The following is a 6,701-nucleotide window of genomic DNA, read 5'->3' on the forward strand; positions in this document are numbered from 1 at the left end:
TCAGCCCTACTTGTGGTGATTGTATAGAGAGAGGATGGCCATATATTTTCTTGCATTAATTAAAATGCATACATATATTAATTTAAGAATGCTACTTTGTGGAGAATTTAGTGAGTGTGCGCTTGACCGATTTGATTAATGGACATCTTTTTCCAAGGGACATGCTAATTGATATATTATTCAGATTAAAAAAAGACCTTAGGTGTGAGTTGTATTGCAGCGATTGACGTGTACTCGACAAGTCAACTTGTCCGTGAGTCTCCAAGCCACCAAGTAACCCAGGGCTGTCATTATAAATACTCCCGTACCTTCCCACGGAGGAGGGCGTGCAATCGTAACACATCTTCTTGGAAAGGAGTGCTTCCATATCGGTGTCTGCAAATGGTGAGAAGCTCAATTCGCCTTCATGCTTGAGTTCTTTCGACTGCATATATTATATATACACAGCAGCAATATCATACGATAATGTCAATTATATTCGGTGGTGTTGACGCATTAATGCACGCAAGCAGGGTAAAGTTGTCAAGGAGGGGCCGTGGGGTGCGAACGCAGGGAATGCGTTCGATACAGGTCGTGTTGACCGCTTTACCAAGGTCAAGATTTACCATGGAGATGTAATATACGGGTTGGAATTAACCTTCGTCGTGGGTGGTAAAACCCAACCCCCCATGCTTATTGGAACCAAAAAGCGCGCATCCCAAGAGGTATACATTTTTTATTAACATCTATGAACTCGCATGTACATGTACAAATTTTCTTGTGTTTCAATGCATGTTAGAACAAAAGCACATCACTCTTCTAGGAAAACCATCTTATATCTAATTGCTATTTTCTGAGAACAGATAAAGCACTAGAAGAGTTCCAAATTCTTATTCTTTTTCCTCTGGGTTTCATTTCTAACTCAGCCAATGATCGCTTGTAGATCACCCTCGATGAGGACGAACACTTCATTTCCATCTCGGGATACTTCAAACCAATGTTGGGAGGCGACATTTTCATAACACAACTTACTCTTACCATCGATGAAAACAGAAACGTAAGTGCTGGCAAAGAGACGGGCAATCCTTTCTCCCTTGCTTTAGAGGAGGGAGGTCACATTGTGGGCTTCTGTGGACTTGTTGGTCAACTGACTGTCGCCGTGGGAGCCATTGCAGTGCACTGCTCCTTGGCTGATTCCTAGATATGGATGCACTTGTCCGTAAAGGGCTGCTGCTACTACACATATGCTATACTAAATAAGGAGCAGCAGTTGTCGTCATCATCGTTATCCTTATTGTTGTTGTCCCCATCGTCATCCTTACTGTTGTTGCCATCGTCACTGTCTGTCGATCGTTGATGTTCTTATCCTCTTAGTGTTCTTAAATAAATTATAAACTACTTGTGGGTTTACTATGATATGTTTGGACTAAAATCATCCAGTGTATTATTATCTGATTCATCAAGTGAAGAGGGAACGAGAAAGAGCAATAAAAAGAAGAAAGAATGTGCAGGTAACTAGACGAAATATATAAAACTATGTACTTAAATTATGTATAAACTGATAAGTCAGATTTTAGTTGTCCGAGCAGGAACTGATCCGACCTATCAGAGATCTCTTCTTCAAAGAAGAAAGAATCTACCAATATATCTTCTTCAAATCAGTCCCAAGTCAAACTTTATGGACGCCGAGTGTATCCAAAACCTTTTCGGTCGATTCGGCCTAGCATGGTGTCGTGGCTCTCTATGGGCTGATTCAGCCTCGTGCGTTGTTGCAGTGCTCCTTGCGCTGGTTCGGCGTTGTGCATTTTGTTGTGCTCTATGCGTCAATTCCGCTTAGCACCGTGTTGTAACGCCGTCCATCCTTTTTTGGTCAAGGCCTTCCCCTACTGCAACTTTTCGCTCACTCAGATGATGCTGAACGCCCTCCGTACATTTTGTTGCATTAATTAAAATTCATACGTATATTCAAGAATGCTAGCTATTATGTGGAGACTTGTAAGTGGATACACAATCAATGTCTTTATTTTTGTGCGGGGAAACCGAGGCGAGCCTTTCCCTTTTCTTTTTTTTCTTTACGCTCGGAAACGAAGGCGACGTCACCTTTCTCTTTCTTTTGTTTTTATTTTTTTGCAGGGGGAAATCGAGCGACGGTGACATCACTTTGTCCTTTCCCTTTCTCCTTCTCACGCACGCAGAGCCGTCGCATCTCCTTTTTCTTTTTCTTTTTTTACGCGGGGAAACCGAGGCGAGCCTTGTCCTTTTTCTTTTTTTCTTTGCGTGGGGAAATCGAGCGACGGTGACATCGCCTTTCCCTTTCTCCTTCTCATGCAGGCAGAGCCGTCGCCATTTTTACGTGGGGCAACCTCGGCGACGTCGTCTTTTTTTTTTTTTTTTTGTATGGAGGTGACATCGTTTTTTTTTTTTTTTCGATCCTACTTGTGGAATGAAAGTATAGTGGATGATCATACAATTCCTTAAATTAATTAAAATGCATGCATGTATTTAAGAATGCTAGTTTGTGGAGACTTGTGAGTGGGTACACGAACCAAAAGTTTTATTTTAGGGACATGTTAATCGATATTTTATTCAGAGTAAAAAATACCTTAAGTCCTACTTGCGTAGTGATAGTCTGGAGGATGCCCATATTGTTTCTTGTATTAATTAAAATTAAAACATATATTTAGGAATGCTATTTTGTGGAGACTTGTCTGTGGCTGTGCGAATCAGTCTTTTTATTTAGGGACAAGTAAGTTAACATTTTATTCGTATTAAAAAAATATCTTTAAGTCCTGGAATGATAGTATAGAGGATGGCCATACTAAAATACATGCATATATTTAATAATGTTACTTTGTGGAGAAGTTAGTGGGTGCGCGCGTGACCGATTGATAATGGGCATTTTTTTATTAGGGACATGCTAATTTATATTATATTCACATAAAGAAAAGACCTATGTTCTACTTATGAAATTATAATACGGACGATGTTCATCATCAATCCCAGGAATAGGTAGGTGTGTGTTGTATTGCAGCGATCGAGGTGTACTCGACAAGCCAACTTGTCTAATGAGTCTCCAAGCTATCATTATAAATACTCCCATTTCTTCCTCACGGGAGGAGGGCGTGCAATCCTAACATCTCTCTTTGCTTCCATGTCGGTGTCTGCAAATGGTGAGAAGCTCAAGTCGAAAGAACTAAACATGAAAGCGAATTGAGCTTCTCATCATTTGCAGACACCGATATGGAAGCAGCAAGATATATATTCTGCTTTACTAAGGTCAAGATTTACCCAGAAGATGTAATCTACGGGTTGGAAATAAGCGTCGTGGTAAAATCCAACCCGCCGCTGATTATTAGAGACAAAAAGCGCACATCCATAGAGGTATATATTTTATTGACATATTTGAACTCCGATATACATGTACAAATTTTCTCGTGTTTCTATGCCTGTTATAATAAACACACATCAACTCTTCTAGGAAAACCATCTTATCACTAATTAATATTTTCTGATCAAGAACAGATAAAGCATTGGAAGAATTTCGAATTCTTATTATTTTTCCACTGGGTTTCATCACTTCGCTTCCATCACAGGATACTTCAAAACAATGTTGGGAACCGACATTTTCATATCTTTTTCTTTTTAAGGAGCTGAAACTTAATTAACTATATCAGAAGATTAACACTCCTAGCATTGGAATGTATCAAAAAGTGCAGTCCAGAGGGTCAATCCCTTCAAAAAACAATATTGACAGACTCTCTAACATACCTGATCAATCAATTGACAATCTCATTTTCCCCAACAGTTCAACAAGACATTTCTAATGGACCTCAATAGATTATATACGTCAAAACAGTTCAACAGTGCTAAAATATGAAGAACAACATTTCTAATGGGCACGAGACAGAATAGTTGTGCCACAAGACTTTGATGAGTATTTGTGAATCTGATTCCATGTGTACTTGTTGGAATCCCCCCGAGAGAACACCAAAACTGTTATGGCTTCACAGTACAACACCTCCCCTTCTCCAAAATCTGTATTCGATAAAAATTGGATTAACCATCCTCATTTCGTAAAATAAAACCAGCACCCCCACTATGGTCTCCTCCACTGAACTATCACGATTTGGTTGAACTCCTAAAGAGGATGGGACCATCAATTCTTCTACATATTGCTATCAGATAATTTAACCCTGACATAAGCCAAGACTGATCCCACAATAATGTGAAAAAATTGTTTGAAATAGACAGCTTAGAGTTATTATACAGTACCTAATTATGCGCCCTTCAGATCCACCATAACCCAGGAGCAATAACGATGACCACACGTAAGCCCAGCTCACCCCCCCAATTGTAATCCCTCAACGATCCAACAGCTACCATAAGGATATAAAAGAATTGGCAAAAGAATAAACAATGCTCAAGACTAAAAACGACGCCATCATTCCGCTTGGCCAACAAAGCCGCTCAGGTTAAAGAGGAGAAAAGCATAGGAAGATTTCATGAATACAATCCCATTTAAATCAGGTCTCCAAGACCAGAAATCATCGCATGACATAGGAAAAAGATCTACTTAGCAAATTCTCGATACTAAATCCTCCCCAAAAACCAACCTAGCTTATCAACATACAAAGTTCCATCCCAAATAAAATTTGTAATCACAAGAGAAGAATTAAATACAGAAATATTAACCAAATAGGCAAACATTTTAATGGGGCACGTGAAATCCAAGGATCATCCATAAGACGAATAGAAGAACAATTACCAACAAATTTCATAAAGACAGCTCGAAGATACTCATGTAAAAATAATTTCCAACACCAATTAGTATTAGCATGGGAATTAATGATCCACAGGTCCACCAAACCATATTTAGCCCTAACCACCATAAACTTAAAGGCTGTCACAATCATTCAAGTATAGGAAAATACACTTACCCTACAAGGTCAAATTCATCAAAGACAAGTCCTTAATTCCTTAAATCCCCATCTTGCTTAGGAAGAATCACCTTGTCCCAAGCAATCAAATGAAAACCCTTAGACCTATAAGAGTTAGATCGTAGAAAATTCCTCACAGTTTGAGTGACCCAATTCAAAACTGCACTAGGCATCCACGTAACACTCAAAGAATGAAGCAGGATAGAGTTGACTCCTATGGGCAAAATGATGTTGCTGACATGATGGAGCCACATGGTCGACTTGATGAAGTCACATGGCCAAAACACCGATTCCTCATGGCCAGCACCTTAGTTCCACGAGGTCGACACGATGGAGCCACGTGGCTGATCCCCCAACGCGACCTCAATGCCACGTGGCTAGAACCTGGGCCTCACGAAAGCCAACATGTTGGCAGTTGGCAAGCGTGTTGACACCCCGCAATTCCACATTTCCTGGATAACTGGTTGCCCCCACCATCCAATCTACACATGTTCGGAAACTACCCAATCCTAGACTTGCTGTGGGTCCGCGACATTACACCCGAGATCGACGCCACATGTCTACATGAATAGTGTAACATCCAAGAGTAACAGTTTAGAGCAACCACTATAAAGAGGGCTCCACAGATATGTCACGACATGGTAACAAATAATTTATTTGACTTGTTCGACTTATTCACTAACTTGCATCAGAGGAGCACTGTCGTGCGAGCCCCAATATAGTTTTATAGGATTTGGATGACCGATAAAGAACTTCTTGGGACTAGCTCGAGAAAGAGACTAGGTTAGATTCGAATCGGCTTCCACGTTGGATAATGTGACCAAACAAGAACAGAGTTAATCAATGAGATGTGACCTGCCGATGACAATAAGGATCCATGCCAGTGTCCTAAGTGATCCATAACAGGTTCAACCAACAATTTAAGCTCATATTTAACAATACGCCAAGGAGAAATCAGAGTGCCCAAATTCCTTTATAGGATCTCTTAAAGCAAAAAGGTGAGATATCACCCCTAAAACATTTATCATTACGAAGAAAGGATAAGATCAACGAAATAAGAATACAAAAATGCAAAGAAATAGGGTCTCCCTACCAAATGCCTCAATTACCCCTAAATAATTGAGAGGGGTGCCCATTCAACAAGCAAGCAAAGAACAAGGTAGATATACATGTTTTGATCCAAGAAATAAACTTGTCAGGATACTTGGCAAGCTTCATGGTAAGCCTTCTCTAAATCAATTTTAATCTTCATATTTGGATTATAACCCTTTGAATTATAAAGTGAATGTGCCACCTCCTAGGCCACTAGAATATTATCATCAATATATCAACCAACTTAAATGCAAATTACTCCCAAAAAATAAGGTAATCAAGATGTGGTTTAATCCTATTGGTCAACACTTTGGTGAGAATCCGATAGTTAACATTAAAAAGAGAAATTGACCTAAAATCCTTAATTTCATGGGAGTTTTTAGATTTTAGGATAAAAACCAAAAAGGTCTTGACCCAATCATTGGGAAGAATAGTGGTTTAAATAGGTGCTCGGGTGAGGCGAGGTGAGGCTCGAGTGACTCAAGTTTCAACTAGGCGATGTGCTTCAATGAAGCGTCGCCTGGGCGCTCGTCTGACCCCAAGTGTCGGACGCCTCGAGTGAGGCCCATTTTAAACGAAGCAACCGAACTAGACATTTAAGTCTGGTTCAATTGAACAATAACTAGTTAGTTTGATTGAACCAACTAACTACTTTCTATTACTGTACCCTCAAAACCCACCCCTTGCACTCTT

At 39.9% G+C, this 6,701-nt stretch overlaps 1 long non-coding RNA gene across 1 annotated transcript; it reads left to right on the top strand.

Annotated features, from left to right (window-relative positions):
* The first annotated feature begins 318 nt into the window (after positions 1–318).
* On the top strand, positions 319–1,397 carry LOC135594965 (uncharacterized). Its single transcript, XR_010480243.1, has 3 exons — positions 319–384; positions 513–704; positions 923–1,397. It is a non-coding gene; the product is annotated as an uncharacterized LOC135594965 (long non-coding RNA).
* The last annotated feature ends 5,304 nt before the right edge of the window (positions 1,398–6,701 follow it).

Source organism: Musa acuminata, chromosome BXJ1-10 (genome assembly GCF_036884655.1).
Source record: "Musa acuminata AAA Group cultivar baxijiao chromosome BXJ1-10, Cavendish_Baxijiao_AAA, whole genome shotgun sequence".
Lineage (NCBI taxonomy): Eukaryota > Viridiplantae > Streptophyta > Magnoliopsida > Zingiberales > Musaceae > Musa > Musa acuminata.